At 49.0% G+C, this 22,678-nt stretch overlaps 1 protein-coding gene across 1 annotated transcript in view; it reads left to right on the forward strand.

The window, feature by feature from the left end:
- Positions 1 to 662: 662 nt before the first annotated feature.
- The window catches only part of LOC138266933 (uncharacterized), a 40,826-nt gene continuing 18,810 nt past the window's right edge, over positions 663 to 22,678 (forward strand). Inside the window, exon 1 of the mRNA XM_069215711.1 lies at positions 663 to 740. The gene's annotated coding sequence lies outside the window, so the exon portion shown is untranslated. The remainder of the gene's footprint in view (positions 741 to 22,678) is intronic.

The raw sequence follows: 22,678 nt of genomic DNA on the forward strand, positions 1-22,678 counted from the left end.
TGCAGGGCTTGTGGGGTGTGTGGCGTTGGGGGTGGGTTGATGCAGGGCTTGTGGGGCTTCAGGGGTGTGTGGGGTTGGGGGAGGCTGGATGCCGGGCTTTTGGGGGTTGCAGGGAGGGTGTGGGGTAGGGGGAGGGTGGGTGCCGGGCTTGTAGGGTGTGTGGGGTTGGGGGTGGTTTGAAGCCGGGCTTGTGGGGCTTCAGGGGTGTGTGGGGTTTGGGAGAAGGTGGTTGCCGGGCTTGTGGGGGTTGCAGGGAGGGTGTGGGGTTGGGGGAGGGTGGATGACGGGCTTGTGGGGGTTGCAGGGAGGGTGTGGGGTTGGGGGAGGGTGGATGCCGGGCTTGTGGGGGTTGCAGGGAGGGTGTGGGGTTAGGGGAGGGTGGGTGCCGGGCTTGTGGTGGCCGCAGGGGGTGTAAGAGGCGCCTTGCCTGCTGCTGCCAGCAGTAACACTGGGACTTCAGGGTGGGTTTTGCTCCAGGGTCAGCATCCTTCCGAGCCCCAGGGAAGGAGGGCGCTGCATTGGAACAGCTGCAGCTCAGGAGGTCCTGCCCCCACTGCGGAGCAGTACAGCACAGCCCTGGCAGCGCCCAGGAGTGGAGGGTGGGGAGGGGAGAGGTGGGGCGAGGGGTGGGAGGGTCTGATCTGAGAAGTGCCTCTGGCAGGATCACTCTCGGCGCCTTTGGACTCAGGAGACACCGAGGGACACGGATCAGAGCTGTCTGGAAGGAGCTCAGTCTGCAGGTGGGATCAGCTGGGGAGGTGTAGGATGGGACAGAAGATGCAAAGTGTGAGGCGTGGGAGGGTGTGTCACTTTAGCACAACATCTGTTATTGTAATCTCCGCAGGTAGCTCCCTCTCACCTCTGACTGTATGACTTGTGTTACTGTAATCTCTGCGGGGAGCTCCGTCTCACCTGTGACAGTCTGACTTGTGTTACTGTAATCTCTGCGGGGAGCTCCCTCTCACCCGTGTGTACGATTTGTGTTCCTGTAATCTCTGCGGGGAGCTCCCTGTCACCTGTGACTGTATGACTTGTGTTACTGTATTCTCTGCAGGGAGCTCCCTCTCAACTGTGACTGTATGACTTGTGTTACAGTAATCTCTGCAGTTAGCTCCCTCTCACCCGTGTGTATGACTTGTGTTACTGTAATCTCTGCAGGGAGCTCCATCTCATCCCTGTCTGTATGACTTGTGTTACTGTAATCTCTGCAGGGAGCTCCCTCTCACCTGTGACTGTATGACTTGTGTTACTGTAATCTCCGCAGGGGGCTCTCTCTCACCTGTGACTGTATGACTTGTGTTACTGTAATCTCCGCAGGGGGCTCCCTCTCACCTGTGACTGGATGTGTTGTGTTACAGTAATCTCCGCAGGGAGCTCCCTCTCATCCCTGTTTGTATGACTTGTGTTACTGTAATCTCTGCGGGGACCTCCCTCTCACCCGTGTGTATGATTTTGTGTTACTGTAATCTCTGCAGGGAGCTCCCTCTCACCTGCGACTGTATGACTTGTGTTACTGTAATCTCTGCGGGGAGCTCTCTCTCACCCGTGTGTATGATTTGTGTTACTGAAATCTCTGCGGGGAGCCCCCTCTCACCTCTGTCTGTATGACTTGTGTTACTGTAATCTCTGCAGGGAGCTCCCTCTCACCCGTGTGTATGACTTGTGTTACAGTAATCCCTGCGGGGAGCTCCCTCTCACCTCTGACTGTATGACTTGTGCTACTGTAATCTCCGCATGGAGCTCCCTCTCATCCCTGTCTGTATGACTTGTGTTACTGTAATCTCTGCGGGGAGCTCCCTCTCACCTCTGAGTGTATGATTTGTGTTACTGTAATCTCTGCGGGGAGCTCCCTCTCACCCGTGTGTATGATTTGTGTTACTGTAATCTCCGCAGGGAGCTCCCCTTACCTGTGACTGTATGATTTGTGTTACTGTAATCTCAGCAGGGGGCTCCCTCTCTCCTGTGACTGTATGACTTGTGTTATTGTAATCTCCGCTGGGAGCTCCCTCTCACCTGTGTCTGTATGACTTGTGTTATTGTAATCTCCGCAGGGGGCTCCCTCTCACCTGTGACTGAATGACTTGTGTTACTGTAATCTCCGCAGGGAGCTCCCTCTCACCTCTGACTGTATGACTTGTGTTACTGTAATCTCCGCAGGGGGCTCTCTCTCACCTGTGACTGTATGACTTGTGTTACTGTAATCTCCGCAGGGGGCTCCCTCTCACCTGTGACTGAATGACTTGTGTTACTGTAATCTCCGCAGGGATCTCCCTCTCACCTCTGACTGTATGACTTGTGTTACTGTAATCTCCGCAGGGAGCTCCCTCCCACCTCTGACTGTATGACTTGTGTTACTATAATCTCCGCAGGGGGCTCTCTCTCACCTGTGACTGTATGACTTGTGTTATTGTAATCTCCGCAGGGAGCTCCCTCTCACCTGTCTCTGTATGACTTGTGTTACTGTAATCTCTGCGGGGAGCTCCCTCTCACCTGTCTCTGTATGACTTGTGTTACTGTAATCTCCGCAGGGGGCTCCCTCTCACCTGTTTCTGTATGACTTGTGTTATTGTAATCTCTGCGGGGAGCTCCCTCTCACCTCTGACTGTATGACTTGTATTACTGTAATCTCCGCAGGGGGCTCCCTCTCACCTGTGACTGTATGACTTGTGTTACAGTAATCTCTGCAGAGAGCTCCCTCTCACCCGTGTGTATGACTTGTGTTACTGCAATCTCCGCAGGGAGCTCCCTCTCATCCCTGTCTGTATGATTTGTGTTACTGTAATCTCTGCAGGAGGCTCCCTCTCACCTCTGACTGTATGACTTGTGTTACTGTAATCTCTGCGGGGAGCTCCCTCTCACCATGTGTATGATTTGTGATACTGCAATCCCTGATGGGGAGCTCCCTCTCACCTCTGACCGTATGACGTGTGTTACTGTAATCTCTGCTGGGAGCTCCCTCTCACCTGTGTGTATGATTTGTGTTACTGTAATCTCTGCAGGGAGCTCCCTCTCACCTGTGTCTGTAGGACTTGTGTTACTGTAATCTCTGCAGGGAGCTCACTCTCACCTGTGTCTGTATGATTTGTGTTACTGTAATCTCTGCAGGGAGCTCCCTCTCACCTGTGTGTATGATTTGTGTTACTGTAATCTCTGCAGGGAGCTCCCTCTCACCTCTGACTGTAGGACTTGTGTTACTGTAATCTCTGCAGCGAGCTCACTCTCACCTGTGTCTGTATGACTTGTGTTACTGTAATCTCTGCGGGGAGCTCCCTCTCACCTGTGTCTGTATGACTTGTGTTACTGTAATCTCTGCGGGGAGCTCCCTCACTCCTTTGTGAGGCTGACCTCACTGTAGTGTGACTCCTACAGAGAACTTCTCGTAACCCCTGTGTCGGGATATCATGGGTCACTCTGAGCCCTTCAGGGAGTTCCCTCTTATCCCAATGTGTACAACTTGAGTTACTCTCAGCTCTATCAGGGGATGCCTCATCCCAGTGCCTCTATGACTCTTCTGTGATAGGTTTTTCCTGGAACTCTCTTCCACCCTTCTGTCTGTATGACTTGAGTTACTCTGAACTATAAACGGAGCTCCTTCTCAACCCTTGTGCCAGTGTGTGTGACTTGTCTTAGTGTAAGCTCTGGAGTGAGCTACATTTCACCCTAGTGTTTAGACTTGTGTTTTGCTGAAAGCTGTGCAGTGAGCTCCCTCTTGACTCCTCTGCCCGTATGATTTGTGTCACTGGTAGCTCCAGAGAGCTGTCTTTCTAGTGATCAGTTTATCTTACCCACCGCCACCTCTAAACTCCACTCATTCCTGAACCCTAAAGAAGCCTCACCACCCCTGAACTCCACCGATCACTAACCTCTAAAAACACCTCTCCATCCCTAAGCTTCGTTCATCAGCCAGTAGGTAGTTTTAGTTTAGACTGAGTTTCCGTAGGAAGAGCGTTTTACGAATCTTCACAAAAGTTGCAACACTAGTTTGCCAGTCACTTCAGCTGTTGTCCGGAAAGTTTTGGGGTGAGCCGTCAAGCGTTGGCTGAGAATAACTGGGCGGACACAAAACGCTTTTTCCCCATGCAATTTGCCACAGGGATTTTAGACATGACTACAGCCTGAAACCCCTGACGGAATTACACCAAATTTGGCGGAAATCTAGATCTTGGTCCAGAAGGATCTCTTTATGTGATTTGGTGTAAATCCGTTCATTAGTTTTAGAGTTATTGAAGTAAAAAGATGTATGTATCTCGAGAGACGCAGATCCCCCGTGGATCCACCGCTGTGGATCCTTGTGCCAACAGCAATACTGTGGTGGCTGGCCACAACCTGAGAGGAAAGGTACTGCTGCCATTTTTTGCACTGGGACTCAGTTCCCAGAAGGGAAAATAATGTTTTAAAGTGATAGAAGAGATCGGGCTAGAGGTACCCTGACCCCATTGGACTGATGGAGAGGTATGTGAGGCACCCCTCATGGCAAGAAATTGTCTAAAGATGTATTTTGTTAGGGCTCAAGGGTTCGTGGCAGAGCAGAAGATCTGCAAATTCGTCAAACTTGTGTAATAAATAAGTGTGTTGTGAAACACTGACAGGCTTCTGGATATTAAGCGATGAATTGGGTTTCTTTTGTGTAAATGTCCAATTTTGTGGGGCCTTTATATAATACTCCATTTTTTTGCAATATTTTTTCGATTCTGCGGATCTACCACAGTTTTGTCACGGGAATTAATAACCATAGAATACTTGTATGGGCTTCCTTGTTGAATTCGCAGTGGGTCCGTTGAACTATAAAATACATTTTTTTTCAAGAAAGACTTGGTGCATTACATTTATAAAAAGACTACATAAGTTACCTTACCTTCATTTTACATTTTTTAGTTTTAAAATATGTAATAAGAATGCATGTGTGAATACAATGTATTTATGAACTTGTGGAAATGTATATTAGTAAATAAATTTAGTTTATGGTCAAATCTTAGTACAATTTATATTTTTTTAAACTGTGAAATTCAGTAAATAAAACTAAAGGTTACTTAGGAAATAGAATTTAAAACACTATAGAAATTCACTGGGGAAAAAACAAAGATTACAGGGACGTTTTAGTTAGGTTCAGATTTTACACACTCCAAAAAAATAGAAATTTAGCAGTTATAGTTACCTGCGCTAACTATAACTTATGCCCCCCCCCCCCCCACAATGCAGGAGTCTGCAGCAAGGACCCCAGTGGTGCACTTGTGTGGGTGGCAAATATTCATCTATAAATCATTATTTTCAGGTGTATTAGCTTCATTGAGTCAATGGAATCCAAAGAAGACTACAACATCCAGAATCCTCTGGTCCTTTGAGTAAATCATTGGTTGACAGGCGCACTGCACCGCTGGAGATTTCGTGGCAGATTTTTTTACACCTAGGGCCAGATTTATCAGTCTTTCACACATAGCAATGCAGCAAGACAACTTGCTGTGCTGCGTAAGAGGGGGCGGGGAGGAATGTGCCATATTTACCAGTGGTGCAAGGGTGCCTGCATAGCAAGCAGGATTGTTTTTGTGCAGGAAGGGACACCTTCCTGCATACAACAATCCTTAGAGTAATTTCCTCTTTCTATATGAGCTGCACCACGCAGCACACTTGGAAAGAAGAAACAACAAAGAGAAGTAAATATATTTCTCCTCGTCGCGCCTCCCTTGGGAAGGCTTAGCATTTTGACGCATGCCCAGGTGTGCCAGTCTCAGTAAATCAGGGAATGACGCAAAATCCATGGGTGGATGCATGAGAACACCCAAACTCCACCTATGGAACCCCTCCCTGGGGCAGAGAAACGCAAGGCAGCGACTTGTAGTGCTTTGCGTTACTCTAGATTTATCGAGACACGCAGGGACACACGAGGTGGTGTTGCATTGCTTGGTAAATCTGACTTTAGTGTTGCGTAGTCCTTGCAACACCATGCGTGACACAAGGGCAATGCAATACATTGATAAATCTGGCCTCTAGTTCTTAAGCCAGGGTCTGAATAACCCCGTGAGTGAGAATGGCTCAAGGGCCCCAGACATGCGTGAGGGCTTGTATATAAAGACAGGTTCTATTTTAAGGCACTTCTTAAAGTCCATCCATCCCAATGAAGTTGATAATAGTGTAATCCAAGTGCCAAGAGGCAGCTTGTTTTGTGGCATGTGCTGTCCTTTCAAGCCGCGCGCAGCTTGAGTGCCAGTATCAGAGCCTGCCCTGGTGCACGCATCTTTGGCCCTCGTCCCTGGCTCTCCCTGCCCCTGGCTCATGTCATATGGATCACCAGGTCCGAGGCTTATTTCTGACTGAGTCAGAAACAAATAAATCCATATATGAGTTATCAGTGATTAAGGGCTGTGGACCCTGGACTTTGCAGTGGACTCTGAAGCTAGGCTGCCTTCACAGCAGCTCAGTGGGTGCCAGGCTGACAGCTAAGGGCACTGGACTTCCCCTCTGCACTTATCTCCGGGGCCGGGCACTTGTGGGACCTGGGACTGCATTATTGGCCACGTGACAGCCCTTTACTGCACTCATCATGGTTTTTTTAACGCCCAGTTAAGGGACTTCCTCAAATGCCTTTAGATTCCCTACATTTTTCCATGGTGAGTGAGAATAGTTTTTAACTTTATATTTTGTGTTTTGAAAAAAAGGTACATATACACCTAATAAACAATCAGTAACAAAACTGTACTGGGCCAGTCACTTGAACTCCTCTCCAACCTATTATCACAGCATTACCACCCTTTAAAAAATAGCCTAACCGAGATCCTGAATACTTGGACAAAAGTTGCCCCATCTTCCAACTTCTCTATTTGTAGAAACCCCTGGACAGAGACGTTTTCCTTCATTGAAGTGGTGACTTGGAAGCCCCAGCTCTTGCAGCTCCTGCAGGGGGGTCTGCGCCCCAGCTGTGGTGGGTGCCCTGGACCGGGGTGCGGGTGGCTGCTGGTAATATCCCACTGCCCTGGTGCTGCTGGATCTCTCTGCTGCATTTGATTCTGTTAGACATCACATTCTGCTGCCAGGCCCAGCACCTGGAGTGTTAAAGACACAGTGTGATCTGCTAGAAGGCTGAACCCGGCAAGTAGCCCTATTCAGTGTTACTTCTTTGGGGCCACTAGTTAGTTCCGGGGTTCCACACACCTCCTGCTGTCTCCTCTTCTTCTTAATCTATACACCGTCCATTTTACTCATTTAATCCAGTCCTTGGGCTTCGGACTTTTTACATATACAAAACAAATCATCTTAAACATTTCCAGACTTCACTTCCTCCTGGTGTGACTGGCGGCCCAGCGTTGGGATCTGGATACACTCGAACCACTTGAAGCTGAACGGCGATAAGACGGAGATTCTTTACTCTCTTTGACTCTCCCCTTTTTGGCAGTTCCCTTTCTTGCAGTGTTCCTTGGATTTAGCACCAGGGGCCTGATTTAGAGTTTGATGGACAGGATACTCCATCGACTACGGATGGAGTACATTGCCAGGCCAAGCTTTCGGTCCGCCCACGTCATTTCGACCCAGGGCCAGACTGGCCATAGCGGGCATTGGACATTTTCCCGGTGGTCTGGAAGGGTCGGGACAGTTTTGCACCAATGTTGCAATATCGGCCCCCAGTAACAAAAGAACCAATCATTTGCAATGCAGTGGGCTTCGCGTTTGCTCATGTTAGAGCTGATCGCGTTGTAAACTCCTAACCCGACTTTTCATCTATCAGCAAAAGTCCTTTTATGTACGTAACCCGAAAAAGTGAAATTAACTGTGTAAAGCGCTCGACTTCTGCCAAGCAAAATCGCGGTAGGAAAATAGAGAAAAAGTAGTCCACGATCCGACAGAAAACAGCGAGCCTCACATGTTTTCTGTACTTGGTCGCTGCGCTCGAGGAGGGCTAACCACCGGAAAAGGCATGACGTGTGCATGCGTTCCACTAATGAAAGCAAGCAGATTTTACTAGGCAAGCCCACAAACCAATCAAACACACTGACGTGACGTCGACAGGGCTCCGAGCCCTTTTCTAATAACTAAAGCGTCTCACTGCGATACGCATGCGCGAACGCATGCAACGCAGGCTCGACCCTAAAAAAGGAGCAGGACTTCGTCCACCCCTCCCAGCCCCGCCCCACCCACCGGCCAAGGGAGCTGGTCTAACAAAAGCGCCTGGGCTGCTTTGGGTTCCCAGTCCGGCCCTGGGTGGACCATAAGCTTTCCGTTGACTGAACCCCTGTTGCCTACGACTATCGAAAGCATGGAGGCGGAAGGAGGTTGTGGGGTGTTGTGCTATTTGTTTTGTTGGGAGTTTGTTTCTGAAAAATAAAATTGTTTGGTCGGTGGTCATATTTAAATTTGATGAACCGTAGTTCCTCACTGTTGTAGAGATAATGTCCTCTGCAACCCTGACGGACGGAGGACCATTCCCCAAAGCTTACGCCAGGACCCTAATTCTCTAAGTGCATGAGGGGCCAATTCTTGCTTACTCCTGCTTCACACTTCAAAGTAAGTATTGTGTTTGTTTTCTTTCTTGTAGTAAAGTGCAAACATGGAATGCCTTTGTTTCTTTGACCCTGGATAATAGTATCACCGTCTTCCTAGGTCTTACCTTGTTCTGGGCGTGTAAGCTTCAACTTATTCAAAATTTAGCAGCCCGGTTAGCCTCGCTTTTGTAATTAGGAGAGCATGGGGCTATTTACTAAGGTAAGTAGCCTTAGGTAGAAGTCCCCTATATCTTAACATATGTTCCTCTCACGTTGCCGCTAGTGCTCTCAGCGCCAAGAAACCGGTCAGTCAACGTGCCCTTTAGACGTCCTTTATAACATAACATGTACGTGGCTATTTACTGAGTTAACTTTAAACAATTTAATATACATGTATAAGGGGCTCTTCACAAAGGTAACTTTACACAAGTAAATCTACACATTAATTGGGATATTTAATAAGGTAATTTCACACGAGTATTTTTAGAGGTGTATGTGGCTATTTACTAAAGTAACTTTACACAAGTATATCTACACATGTATGGCGCTATTTACTAAGGCAACTTTACACGAGTAAATCTACACATTTATGGGGCTATTTTCTAATGTAACTTCACATAAGCAAATATACACTTTTCAGGGCTATTTACTAGGGTGACCTTAAATGATTGAATCTACATATGTACAGGGCCATTTACAAAGCCATCTTTACACAAGTAAATGCCACATGCTTGGGGCTATTTACTAAGCTAACTTTGCGCAATTAAATCTACACATGTGAGGGCTATTCACGAAGTTAGCTTTACATGTCAGTAAATCTACACGTGAAGGGGCCTATTCACAAACACCATCTTGCAGTACTTTAGTAGTACTACAATAGTACTGCGTTAGTACTACAGAATAGTATTTATAAACCTACAATTGTAAATTCCCACATCCACCTCGCCTACCTATTCTATGGGTAGATCCTCACACATGCAGGTTTAATATTTAGTATTAAAATATGGGAGGGGCCAGGGCCTAGCACCGACCCCTAGTGCCCTACAGACAAAGGGCCCTGGCACTGAGCCCCCGGTGTCCTATAAAGGGCCCTGGCACCGACCCCTGGTGCCCTACAGACGAAGGGCCCTGGCACTGAGCCCCTGTTGTCCTATAAAGGGTCCTGACACCGACCCCTGGTGCCCTACAGACTAAGGGTCCTTGCAGTGAGCCCTTGTTGTCCTATAAAGGGCCCTGGCACCGACCCCTGGTGCCCTACAGACAAAGGGCCCTGGCACTGAGCCCTTGTTGTCCTATAAATGGCCCTGGCACCGACCCCTGGTGCCCTACAGACAAAGGACCCTGGCACTGAGCCCCCGGTATCCTATAAAGGGCCCTGGCACCGACCCCTGGTGCCTACAGACAAAGGGCCCTGGCATTGAGCCCCTGTTGTCCTATAAAGGGCCCTGGCACCGACCCCTGGTGCCCTACAGACAAAGGGCCCTGGCACTGAGCCCCTGGTGTCCTATAAAGGGCCCTGGCACCGACCCCTGATGCCCTACAGACAAAGGGCCCTAGCACCGACCCCTGGTGTCCTATAAAGGGCCCTGGCACCGACCCCTGGTGTCCTACAGAGGGAGCCCAGTAGGACTAGGGGTTCCCACACTGACACATCCTGCTGAGCTGAGAAGAAACCGAGGCACAGTCGGGTCCCGGGAGGCCGGTGTCCCACGGCAGGTACTGTTACTTCTGTACAAAACACGACTTATGAGTCATGTCCCCGCGAGGTGTCAAGTGTACCCAGCTCCCACAACCACCGGACCCCCCTCACCCTCCGCCCGGCCGCCTCCTGCACAAACAAGACGTTCTGCAACTTGACTCGTCGGGCGCAGCTCGTTTTATCCCTCAAAAATAACATCGGAATTTAGAGGCGGGTGGGTGGATAGACAAACAGACGGAAAGACAGTCGGAAAAGCGGATGGATAGATGGATGGATGATTTTATAGATGGATGGATGGTTGGGTGGATGGATGAGCATATTGCCTGGGTGATAGATAGATGTTAGTATAATAAAGATAGGCCTATTGGCTTTTCTAATGCTTGTTGGATGAGTTCGTCGACCTTCCCTGTCCTCTCCTCCGGGACTTCTAAGGTGCATCATTGCCAGAGCTCCTATAGCCTGTGGATCTATCTATGAACAGAGAAGGATGGATCGTCGGGAGGACAGGACAGACGGACAGAGCAAGGGACAGACAGGGGAATAAACAGCAGCACTGAGGGGAAGGACTTGCGGAAAGACAGATGGACAGAAAGACAGAAGGAATGGCAAAGAACGCGACAGAGTCGAATGAGTATAAAGCGGGACTCAAGCCTGAGAGAAGAGGCGACAGACGGACAGAAGGGGAGAGTGAAGCACTGAGGGACAGACAGACACGAGAAGAGACATGAATGTGTGAGATATACATTTATGCTGCAGAAGCCTGTCTGTAGGTGTGTCAAAATAGCGCCTCACCACACTGCCACCCAATAAGAACGTATCCTACAAACCGCTTTACACCAGACCTCTGCTCCTTCTAAGCACTCTGAGTAACAGGGGGTACTGTATTCCAGTTTAATGGTAGTCAGTTACCGACCTTGTAATGGTGAAAGGGTGAAACGGCTTTGCCTTGATTCAAGTTCATGACCTGCAGCTCACTGCAGACATCAGGGGCGAGTGGTTAACTCAGTGAAACACCCTCGGGTGTGAATGCAGGAGGACACGGTCCAGGCAGCTATCCTCCACAGCCCAACCCACACACCCCTAGGATCGGAACCTTCCTCTGGGTGACCAGGCGTGTCGCATTTGCCAAGACAGTCTCGGTTTTTACCTGCTGTCCACCAGATTTCGGGAAATTTGGGTCATGTCCCGGTTTTTAAAGGGGTCGACTGGAAAACAGTGAGGGGCACTTTTTAGGTGTTCTAAAGCTGTGCTAGTTAGCAGCTGTTGTAAGTAAACAATTTCATTAACAGGAATGGTGCTGGTTTTATAAATTACATTTTATGTATTTTCTTAGTGCCTCCTCTGGGTTGCTGGGTTGCTGTGAGCTGTCAGTCTGCGCCGCTCCGTTGTTGTAAGATCGCAGTCCTCGTTCTGCTTTTGCTGAATCTCCCGGTTTTTGGTTCTCAGGATCTGGCCTTTGAGTGATCAGGACGACATATTGAGATGCATCTACTGTTCTAATCTGCCTCATCTTAAAATGTATATTTGCAGGCCTTTGCAAAACCTCCTGCCCCGTTACATTTTTGAGGTAGGAGGTTGCTTGCCAACCCACGTGAGTGCCTACAAATGCAGGGGTGGGGGCCTCAGAACACACCCCCCACCACCCTCCCCGGGACTGTCAGGTGAACAGCCCATTCACTGCACCCCATGTTTACAACTCACAGTGGATCAGAAAATACATTTTTCGGGTGGGACAGCCTTCCTGACATGCACAATATGTTTTGTATTTTACAATCAGCGATTCTGCAGTCAGAAAGTCTGTGCTTCTGGGAATATCCACACTTACAGCTAGGAAACCAGGTATTCCCTTTGCTTCAATGTTTGTACAGCAAGACTACAACTCCCAGAATGCACCTTTCTACGCAGCGGACAGCCAGGTTTGGAAACGGCGTGTCCGGGCATCTGATTATCAAGGCCCAGGCAGGCTCATGGCGCTGGTGACTTGAGGTGCAGTGAATGTAAGAGTCGGCCTAATGCCCAGTGTAGGCGGGGCCGGACAGGCATTTCATCCCGCCGGGCACCCATCCCTCCTCTGCAAGCCCGTGGTGGACTCTGCACTCTGTGCACAGCTGCACTGAGGGCACAGGCAGCTGGTGGGCACCACTGTCACATTGCACTAGTGCTGGGGACTCAGGGCCGTATTTATACTCTGGTTGCGCCGAATTTGCGTCGTTTTTTTCGACGCAAATTCGACGCTAAACTAACGCCAACTAACGCCATATTTATACTATGGCGTTAGACGCTTCGGGCGCCAAAGTGCCCGGAGTGAGCGTCATTTTTTAGCGTGAACCCCTTCCTTGCGTTAATGAGATGCAAGGGAGGCGTTCCCGTCTTAAAAAATGACTCCCAGGCCTTTACGTGGTATTTATACTCCCGGGCAAAAATGACGCCCGGGAGTGGGCGTGGCCAAAAACGGCGCATTTGCGCCGCTTTTTAACGCCTGGGTCAGGGATGGCGTTAAGGGACAAGTGGGCTCAAAATGAGCCCACAGTGCCCTCCCCTGCCCCCAGGGACCCCCCTGCCACCCCTGCCCACCCCAGGAGGACACCCAAGGATGGAGGGACCCATCCCAGTGAAGTACAGGTAAGTTCAGGTAAGTATAATTTTTGTTATTTTTCAATTTTTTTTTGTGGCATAGGGGGGCCTGATTTGTGCCCCCCTACATGCCACTATGCCCAATGACCATGCCCAGGGGACAGAAGTCCCCTGGGCATGGCCATTGGGCAAGGGGGCATGACTCCTATCTTTACAATGATAGGAGTCATGTTGATGGGGGATGGGCGTCGAAAAAAAAATGGCGCAAGTCGAGTTACGACGATTTTTTCGACGTAACCTGACTTGCCCCATTTTAAGACGCCCATACGCCATTTTCCCCCTACGCCGGCGCTGTCTGGTGTACGTGTTTTTTTTCCACGCAAACCAGGCAGCGCCGGTCTGCTTGCGCCGGCTAACGCCATTCCATAAATACGGCGCCCGCATGGCGCTTCAGAATGGCGTTAGACGGCGCAAAAATTTTTGACGCTAAACTGCGTTAGCGCAGTTTAGCGTCAAAAAGTATAAATATGGGCCTCAGTGCGCACTCACTCAGGCAGCACGATGCACACTCCGTATTACAAAATGACTAAAGAAATGGGCGCCTTTGCGGGAGGCGGTGACACAGCCCGAAAAAAGGCTTTATTCCAAGTCTTTGGGTCAAGAAATCCTATATGTCCGCCGGCGCCAGAGACAAGGAGCGGAAGTTTTGTGTTGTACAACTCTGTGTCGAGTTTCACTCCTTCCTTGTGAGAGGACAAAGGTCCCCGCAGCGCGCCGCCGGCCCCACCTTAAACCCTGCCCTTCCTACTCTTGTGGCCTGATGCCCCCTCCCCTACCTGCTCCCACAATCCCTCGCGCGCCCTGGGGCCTCATCGGCCCTCCGTGGGTCCTCGTGGAGGAAGCCTGGACCCGTGTCCGTGCGCCCCATGTGCGCACCTGTTGTGCCAGTGCCCGAGCAGCGCCCCCCGGGGGTCACCCAGGAGCAGGCACGGTGGATATCCTGAATGGACGGAGCTGCTGTCACTGCCTGGAAAGAGGGACACGTCTACAGTGAGTGGAGCCGCCCAAGCGCCTGAGGCCCCCCACCGCAGTTCCAGCAACAACTGGCCTTCGTGAACAGACACAACTGGTCTTTTTGGTGGTTGTTTTGTAGATTATTAGTTTCGCTGTACATGTCTTTGTCTCTTTCTGGTCCTGTGTTTCTTTCACTGTCTGTCAAGGTCCTTAAGTTTGTTAATTTTTTTGTCCTCATTGTGCCAGCTGGCCTTCTGAGGTAGCCAGGACCAGCTTTAGCGCTGGTGGTGCCTGGTGCCACAGTATTTTTTGCCACCCCCCCCCCCACTCATCCTAACCTCCTCCTCTGATTCCCTCACTAAGGTCTGACAAAAGTGCTCCTCATCTCTGCCCAGGCCCTTCTCTCACATACATTTCATTTGTTTTAAAGCGCTGGTAAAGACTGCTTTTACTAATCCACTCAGCTATCCACATAAAATACAGACCTGTTCTTTGCAGCAGGCACATTAACCCTCTGTTCTACTTTATGGCGAGTCAACACTGCCACTAGACAAACAAGCATTTCCAATGCAAAGGGTCTCCAGTTTGCTCAAGTTAGAGCTGCCAGTGTTGTAAATTCTTAACTGGACTTTTCTTGACACATAAATTCAAAATTAAAAGTAAAACAGTTGACAGAAGCAGCCGATTCAAAGCGCAAGGGCTGCCATGAGCGTGAGTGCGAGAGTTATTGGCTCCCTTCGTGAATGTCCAGAAAGGATCGCGGCTGGGATGAAAGGAAACCAAAACCAGAGGAGGGGCCGTCACACGCTCTTACAGGAGGAAGCGTGACATAGTGTGATGGCCAACAGAAATATTCACTTAGTGAAATTGCCTGGGAGGGAACTCAGCACACAAAGGAGGGACATTCCACAAAATGCACCATTAAAAATGAAGCATTTAAAACAAGCACAGCAAAGATTGAATAGCAAGAGTGGGTGTGGTTAAAAGCCCACAGAGAGATTACAACAGGCCGAGCGCTTGTGCTCTGACCCTAAAAGCAGGTGTTTCTCTCTAGCAGGAACATTACTCACAAGAGTTTTCTTGACATTTTTATTGCTGTGTGTTAGACCTGACAGCCTTGGGGTGGTTATCCATCCCCCAACTTTCTGCTTGCGTCCCTCCACCTTTCTGACACTGTTTGTGCTGGTTTCAGGACTCTGCACACTTTACCACTGCTAACCAGTGCCAAAGTGCATATGCTCTCTCTCTTAAACATGGTAGCATTGGTTCATCCCCAATTCGCATATTTGATTTACTTATAAGTCTATAGTAAAGTGCGCTACATGTGCCCAGGGCCTGTAAAATAAATGCTACTAGTGGGCCTGCAGCACTGATTGTGACACCCACATAAGTTGCCCCTTAACCATATCTCAGGCCTGCCATTGCAAGGCCTGTGTGTGCAGTTTTACTGCCACTTTGACCTGGCATTTAGAAGTACTTGCCAAGCCTTAAACTCCCCCTTTCCTACATATAAGTCATCCCTATGCAAGGCCCTAGGTAACCCATAGGGCAGGGTGCTATGTAGGTAAAAGGCAGGACATGTACATGTGTGTTTTATATGTACTGGTAGTGAAAAACTCCTAGATTCGTTTTACACTTCTGTGAGGCCTGCTCCTTTCACAGGATAGCATTAGGGCTACCCTCGTATACTGTTTGAGTAGTAGATTCTGATCTGAACGGGATAACTAGGTCAAATTTAGTACGGCCAGAATGGTAACAGAAAATCCTGCTTATTGGTGAGGTTGGATTTTATATTACTATTTTAGAAATGCCACTTTTAGAACGTGAGCATTTTGTCTGCACTTAAAACCATCTGTGCCTTACAGCCTGTCTCCAATCAACGTCTGGTCTGTGCTGGTTGACAGCTTCCTTGTGCATTTCACCCAGACAACCACAAACAGCGACCCTTGACCCTGCTTCAGGCAGGTCGCTCCTCTGCACCGCGTGCCGGTGTTGCCGCTGCTCCAGGCTCCCTATCTTCTCTGCCCTGGTCTCCCCGCTGCTGCATCCCTACGGCCCGCCCCCCTCCCTCCTCTTCAGACTCCTTTTTCCCCCCGCCACTGCATCCCTGCGGCCCCCGCTCGCCCATTCGTTGCCCCCTTCCTCCTCCCTGCTGCCCCTCCCTCCCACCTCCCCTTATATGGCAGCCGCTGCGATATTCGTCCCTCAGCCTTACACTTTTCAACGTCTACATGGCCCCGCTCACCCACGTCGCCCGGCTACACAACCTCAACATCATCTCCTACACCGACGACACCCAACTGATCCTCTCCCTCACCAAGGACCCCCTCACCGCCAAATCCAACCTCCATGAAGGTACGAAGGCTGTCGCCGAATGGATGAGGAACAGCAAACTGAAGTTGAACTCAGACAAGACGGAGGTCCTCATCCTCGGCGCCAACCCCTCAGCCTGGGACGACTCCTGGTGGCCGACCGCTCTGGGAGCAGCCCCAACACCCACCAACCACGCACGCAACCTGGGCATCATCCTCGACTCAACATTCTCCATGACCAAGCAAGTCAGCGCCGTCTCCTCATCGTGCTTCAACACCCTCCGCATGCTCCGAAAGATCTACAGATGGATCCCCACAGATACAAGAAGAACAGTCACCCAAGCCCTCGTCAGCAGCAAACTTGACTACAGAAACACCCTCTACGCAGGAGCCCCGGCCAAACTCCTCAAACAACTGCAACGCATACAATACGCCTCCGCACGACTGATCCTCGATGCCCACCGCCACAGCCACATCACTCCCCTTCTGAGAGACCTACACTGGCTCCCCGTCAACAAAAGGATAACCTTCAAGCTCCTCACCCACGCACACAAGGCGCTCCACAACACCGGTCCAGCCTATCTCAACAGACAACTCACCTTCTACAACCCATCCCGCCAACTCCGCTCAGCCGACCTTGCCCTCGGCATCATCCCCTGCATCCGAAGAGCGACCACCGGAGGCAGTTCCTTCTCCCACCTCGCCACCAAGACCTGGAACATCCTTCCCTTGCACCTACGACAGACCGAAGACCTGTTGGCTTTCAGGAAGCGGCTCAAAACCTGGCTATTTGAGCAGTAGCAGCACCCCCTCACCCCCAGCATCTTGAGACCCTCATGGGTGGTAGTGCGCTCTACAAATACACCACTGATTGATTGATTGATTGAAACACAGGACACTCAGTCACATCTGCATTCATCTCCATGCTGAATGGGTCTTCCTGGACTGGAAGGGTGGAGGGCCTGACACTTACATTTCAAAGGCCAGTGGCCTGCCCTCATACAAGAGACTGGTAACCCCCCACTGAGACCCTGGCAGACAGGACTGGGCTGAAAGGGGAACATATGCACTTCAAAACCACTCTTTGAAGTGTCCGCCGCTTCAAAGGCATTTCTGGGTATATAAACTGGGTCTGTGACCCCTCCAACTCAGATACTTCTGGAACTACACCTGCACCTGAAATCTGTCAGAAGACCTGCCTGGCTGCCAAAAGGACTCTCTGGACTGCTGTGCTGAGACGGACTGCTGCCCTGCTGTTGCCCTGCTGCCTGCGGGCCTCTGACTGTGCTGGAAGTACTCTGCCTTCCCCCACAAGTGCTCTCCAAGGGTTTGGATTGAGCTTGCCTCCTGTTCTGAAGTCTCCGGGACAGCAAAGACTTCGACTACTAGCTTTTTGCTAGTATCCGACTCCAGAGACTACGGAACAACTTCAGCGACGCCGCTGCCTGCTTCCGCTCTGTGGACCTCGCCGCACGCAATGACCACTGCCTACAACGCAAGTCCGACGTTGTCGCGACTCCGCTGACATCACTCAGGGTCATCGCAACACTTAGAAGTTGACACATCACATCCTGACGGACCAGAACCAGCGACCCCACCGGGTCACAAGGAATCGACCCATTGAGGACAGCGCTGCATCATCTCCCCCTGTATCCGGACGGAACCAACACTGCACCGCCACCTGCTTTGCAGCGCGGAACCAACGCCTCTTTCCTCAGAAGTTGAAAGGGACTGACGCTGCACCAACTCCACCAACGCCTCTTTCAGACTACATGCGATGTCCGTGTTCTTCGTTTTCAAAAGGTACTGTACCTGGGGCTCCCTGTGACTCCGTGACCGGCACTAGTGGTGTCGGATTGTTGGGAACGACTCCGTCAATGATGCCATGATAACACCAGTCGGAGCTATTGTGTTTCTAGGTGCTTTAGTTGGATTTAATCTTTAAAAATTAATAATTTTGCTTGTGTACATTGGATTTTCCTTGTTTCAACAGTATTTTATTCAGATAAATATTCTCTATTTTTTCTAAACCTGTGTGGTGTCTTTTTGTGGTGTTTTCACTGTATTAAGGTATACGTTCTGAACAAATACTTTACACATTGCCTTCTAAATTAAGCCTGTCTGCTCAGTGCCAAGCTACCAGAGGGCGAGCACAAGATAATTTGGACTGTGTTGTGACTTACCCTGACTAGGATTGTGGTCCCTAGTTGGACAAGGGTGTATACCTCTGCCAACTAGAGACCCCATTTCTAACACTGCCAGAAAGCTGGACACACAAGGAACTCTGCAGCAGGTGCTTTTAAATTGTAAATCATTGATAAACCTAGCATCCCCTCCTCCTGAGGTCAGTGCCCCTCTCCAGGCCAGCACCCAGTGCAGCTGCACCGGCCACACTACCTTAAATCCAGTCCTGGGGTTGGTTGCTGGTGTCGGGAGGCCTTAAGAAGACCACTTTGTCAAAAATGCCCATGAGTACCAACACTTTTATGTTACAATTTTTTCTGGATTTAGGAATTAAATAATACCGACTGACCATTATTTTAAGAAGGTCGGGCAAGGAGGAAAGTAATATTCCCTGACCAGAGTGTCTAGTCAACCACAGGCATTTCTGAAAATGTTTCAATACCTAGTTTTTCTCCATTTAGGCCTCCCGTGCTCTGTTAACAGGTAACCTCTTGACTGATGGAGTCTCAAGTTCCCAAAGTTTCTAATATGGATTTCTCATGATCGCTTCCCTCCTACATTTCAAGTAGTCTGAGATTTGGAACTCGTGATGGAAATTTATTTTCTGGCTTCCAGATTCTTTTTCCACAGACCCTATTATTCCAAATCCATGTGTTTGTGTGAGTGTTCACTTCAATGATCCCCCCCTTTGGCACATGGGTGTATGGCCACTGTCCCACCACTCTGTTCTGTAGGACAAAGACCTAAGCCCGGGTTGACTAATAAACTTCCAACAATCCTTCTCTAGTATAATGCTGGGTTACTACCTGGTAATGTTTGTTACTCCGAGTTCGACACCCCTCACTGTCCTTACCCAGTGAGTGTCTGCACCTCCCACCACACGAAAGAACATTTGTTGGGGAAGGCCTGGATGAGGAGGTGATGATCCGGGCTGCTGAGAAGCTCTCCTGAGGTCTTATCTGCGTTTAGATGGAATTGTCCACACAGCTATAGCCACCCGCTGACACCGCAGCACCTGAGACTTGCCCACACTTATAAAGCACTTTTCCAGAAGCCCAATCTAATCTCAGGGATACAGTTCACCTGAGAAAATGATATTCACAAATCACAATCTAATCAGAAGAGCTTTATTGATTAAGTTATGTGCTGAATACAATTATACTAGCATCTATATACAGATAAAATGTACCAGCTGCCCTTGCGTGACTCGTGCTACACCTGGTGCTTCATTCTCTAAACACAGAGAGCTGTTATCAATCAATCAAACATTTATACAGCGTGGCAAATCACATGTGAGAGTCTCGAGGCGTTGCTTCATTGAGGTGTGATCATTCGAACGTCCAGGACTTCAGTTCTCTTCTGAATTGCTGGAGTAATGGTGCGGCTCTGAGGTGCAGGCGGTTCCAAACCTTGGCTGCCAGTTGGAGGAAGGAGTGTCCCCTGCTGTTGGCTCGACAAATCAGTGGGGGTTCTGCAAAGGGAGAGGTGAGCTGATCAGAGGAGTCCGGCTGGTTGGTGGAAGGTCTGGCATTTGTTGATGTATGCTGGTCCTTTGTTGGGAAGGACCTTGTAGGCATGGGTCAGCATTTTAAACGGGCTTCTCCTCTGGATCCGGAGCCAGTGTAGCTTCTTGAGGTGTGGGGTGATGTGAGTCTGCCTGCGGAGGTCAAGGATGAGTTTTGCTGCTGAATTCTGCACTGTCTGGAGTCTCTTCAGGGGGCGTGCAGTGATTCCAACGTAAAGTGTTTCCGTAGTCCAGTCTGCTGGTGATGAGTGCCTGCGTGACGGTCCTTCTGGTGTTTGCTGGGAGCCACCTGAAGATCTTGCGGAGCATGCAAGGGTGTGGAAGCAGTCAGATGAGACCGCATCGACTTGTTTCTTCATGGATAGCTTGTTATCCAGGATGATGCTGAGTTTGCGGGTGTAGTCTGTTGGAGTGGGTGGGGGCGAGGTGATGAGCTCCTCAGACCACCATGTGTTGGTTCACGGCGAGGTGTTATTCCCAAAGATGAGCACTTCATTTTTTTCCAGTGTTGAGTTTGAGAGAGTTGTCGTTCATTCAGTCTGCGACATTCATCTTGAACGTTATGACACCAGAGACGCTACTAATCCCACAAAGGTGTGTGTTTAAAGTTACACTATTGCTCACGTAACTGGTTGCAGGTAGTGTCTCTAGCCCTCATGGGAAGGCATTTTACTGTTTACACCTTAAGAGCACAACCCGTGGGGCGCTTGGCGTGGACCTCCTTCCCGATGGAAATGAGGATTGGTCAGAGGTAAACAGCCCCCAGTTCTGATGCTTGGTAGATGTTGGCACCAGAATTGTCTGCTTCCACTCATGCCAATGGTCCAAATCCAGGACTACTTGGCAGCCATTTAAAACTTCAGTGCGCCAAATTCTTCTACAGAATAATACCTTGAAACCATAGTAGCTGTGGGCCATAGTGGTAGTTTTGTAAAACTGGCTCTTGTTGCCGTTGGCGAAGGGAAGTAACTCCATGAGGACGTCCTGCTTCCATACGTTCACATACATCTGAGTTCTAGTGAGAGGGCTTTTGCTCGCCCTTGGTCGACCATTGGTTGCTTGGGCTCGGCCTTCTTTAGCCGTTGCTTTAAGACAGTGCCATTGACATCCTGCATCAGACGGTAGGCGTAGTTGATTCTCAGCATCATGGCGTTGATTACTAGATGCATAACTTCTATTTCTATGCAAGAGGTGCATTGTTTTTAGGAACAGGCGCGGATGAATGTGACTATTAGATAAATGCAGACTCCTTGAAAAGAGGGCTTTCAGCATTGAAATCAATCCATTCTATAGTAAACCTAAAGAGTACTTGAAGTATTACTATTTACAGCATAGCTCAAGGAACCATTTTGTTTTTAGTGGCATGTGTTGCTTTTAATGAGGAGAGCTGCCTTTCCAATGTGGTTCACCTCAATTATGGCATGCACCTCCCTTGTGTGTTAGCCAGAGAGGAACCCTGGGCCAGCTGTCTCTGGCATATGGTAACTTCCATCAAGCCCCCTCAGCCACTGCTCCAAGGCAGCATCAGGCACATCATTTATCTGCACAGGGGAGTATGCTATCTTCTCCGTTATACTATTGGCTGTTAGGGGTGGTATTCAGGGAATGCCTTCTTCCCAATGCATGAGATGCGCTGTTGTCCAGAGCAGCAGTAGCTAGCAGGGACTAGTCACAAGACACAGCAGCCATCTTGAAAAGAAGGACTCACCCCTCAAAAGTAATTGTAACTAGTAATTTACTTCAAATATGACGTAAATAAGTATATAAAGGAATTATAATATTTGTCAGGTGCTGTTTTTCCAGAATGTAATTTTTGTGTGCAAAGGAATACAGAATTAAAAATACAAAAATTCTCTTTAAAAAAAAATACCACTGGACAGTACTAAGCTATGTGTCTACGCATATCACGCTTACACAGTACGCACGCAATCATTTTAATCAGTGCTATTAAATGCTGCTGTAAATGTATGATACTACCAACCTTTATGCTATCAGTTTATAGTCAAAGAAATTGCTGTCACCCAGTGCACACTACACTGTTGACAGATTTAAAGGATAAGGGTCGAGTGCAGATAAAAGCAGATATAGGCATTGTTAAGCCTGCAGACCTGCCTTTCATTTTAAAATGCATGGAAACAAGGGCACATGCAAGTGCACAGTTGTGCATGTCTGTTTTTGCATGTGTTAGCACATCAAAGCCAGAACTGTTGGCCTTGTCAGTGCTTGTTGTTTGTTGGTATTAGGAGTGGATGGAACACATATGCCAGGTGGGAATGTCCACTAACTTGGGAAGGCATACAAAGCGCTATCATTGATGGAGCAACTTTCGGCATATCCCTAAAGGGGAGTTTATGTGATCAAAAAGAACCTGTTCAAAGGAAGTCATTTCAAGGAAGAGGAAATAAACATTTCCCTTAAATTCAGATGAGGTGGATAGCTGGATTACTCTACAAAAGCTCAAAGATTGGCTGTGAAGACGTCTACCTGGACTTTATTAACCTCCTAAGATCAAGGACAAGCAGCCAGGAAGACTGATGGTGCCTTCTTACTAGAAGACACAGAGCGTAGACAGAGGGTGCTATGCCCAGCCATCATTACTAATGATTAATAATGGTTTATTAGTTTCTAAAATAAGTCTACGGCAATTCACCTGTATTAAATCAAGAAATATTGCTTATTGGTTATGCCACAGTTATTTCACAATGAATAATCAATGAACTATGTTACCAACTAAACTGCAGGTGTTCCACATCTGTAGCAGATGCCAATACCGGTTGATTGTTGAGACAAGTTTCTACAGAAAATTATCGTGTTCATGCTTTCATTATTTAAAAACCTAGAATATAGTTTATTTACTTATCTGCCTTTGACAACTCTATCCTTCTTCACAGAAAAATAA

This window comes from Pleurodeles waltl, chromosome 12 (genome assembly GCF_031143425.1).
Source record: "Pleurodeles waltl isolate 20211129_DDA chromosome 12, aPleWal1.hap1.20221129, whole genome shotgun sequence".
NCBI classification, from domain to species: domain Eukaryota; kingdom Metazoa; phylum Chordata; class Amphibia; order Caudata; family Salamandridae; genus Pleurodeles; species Pleurodeles waltl.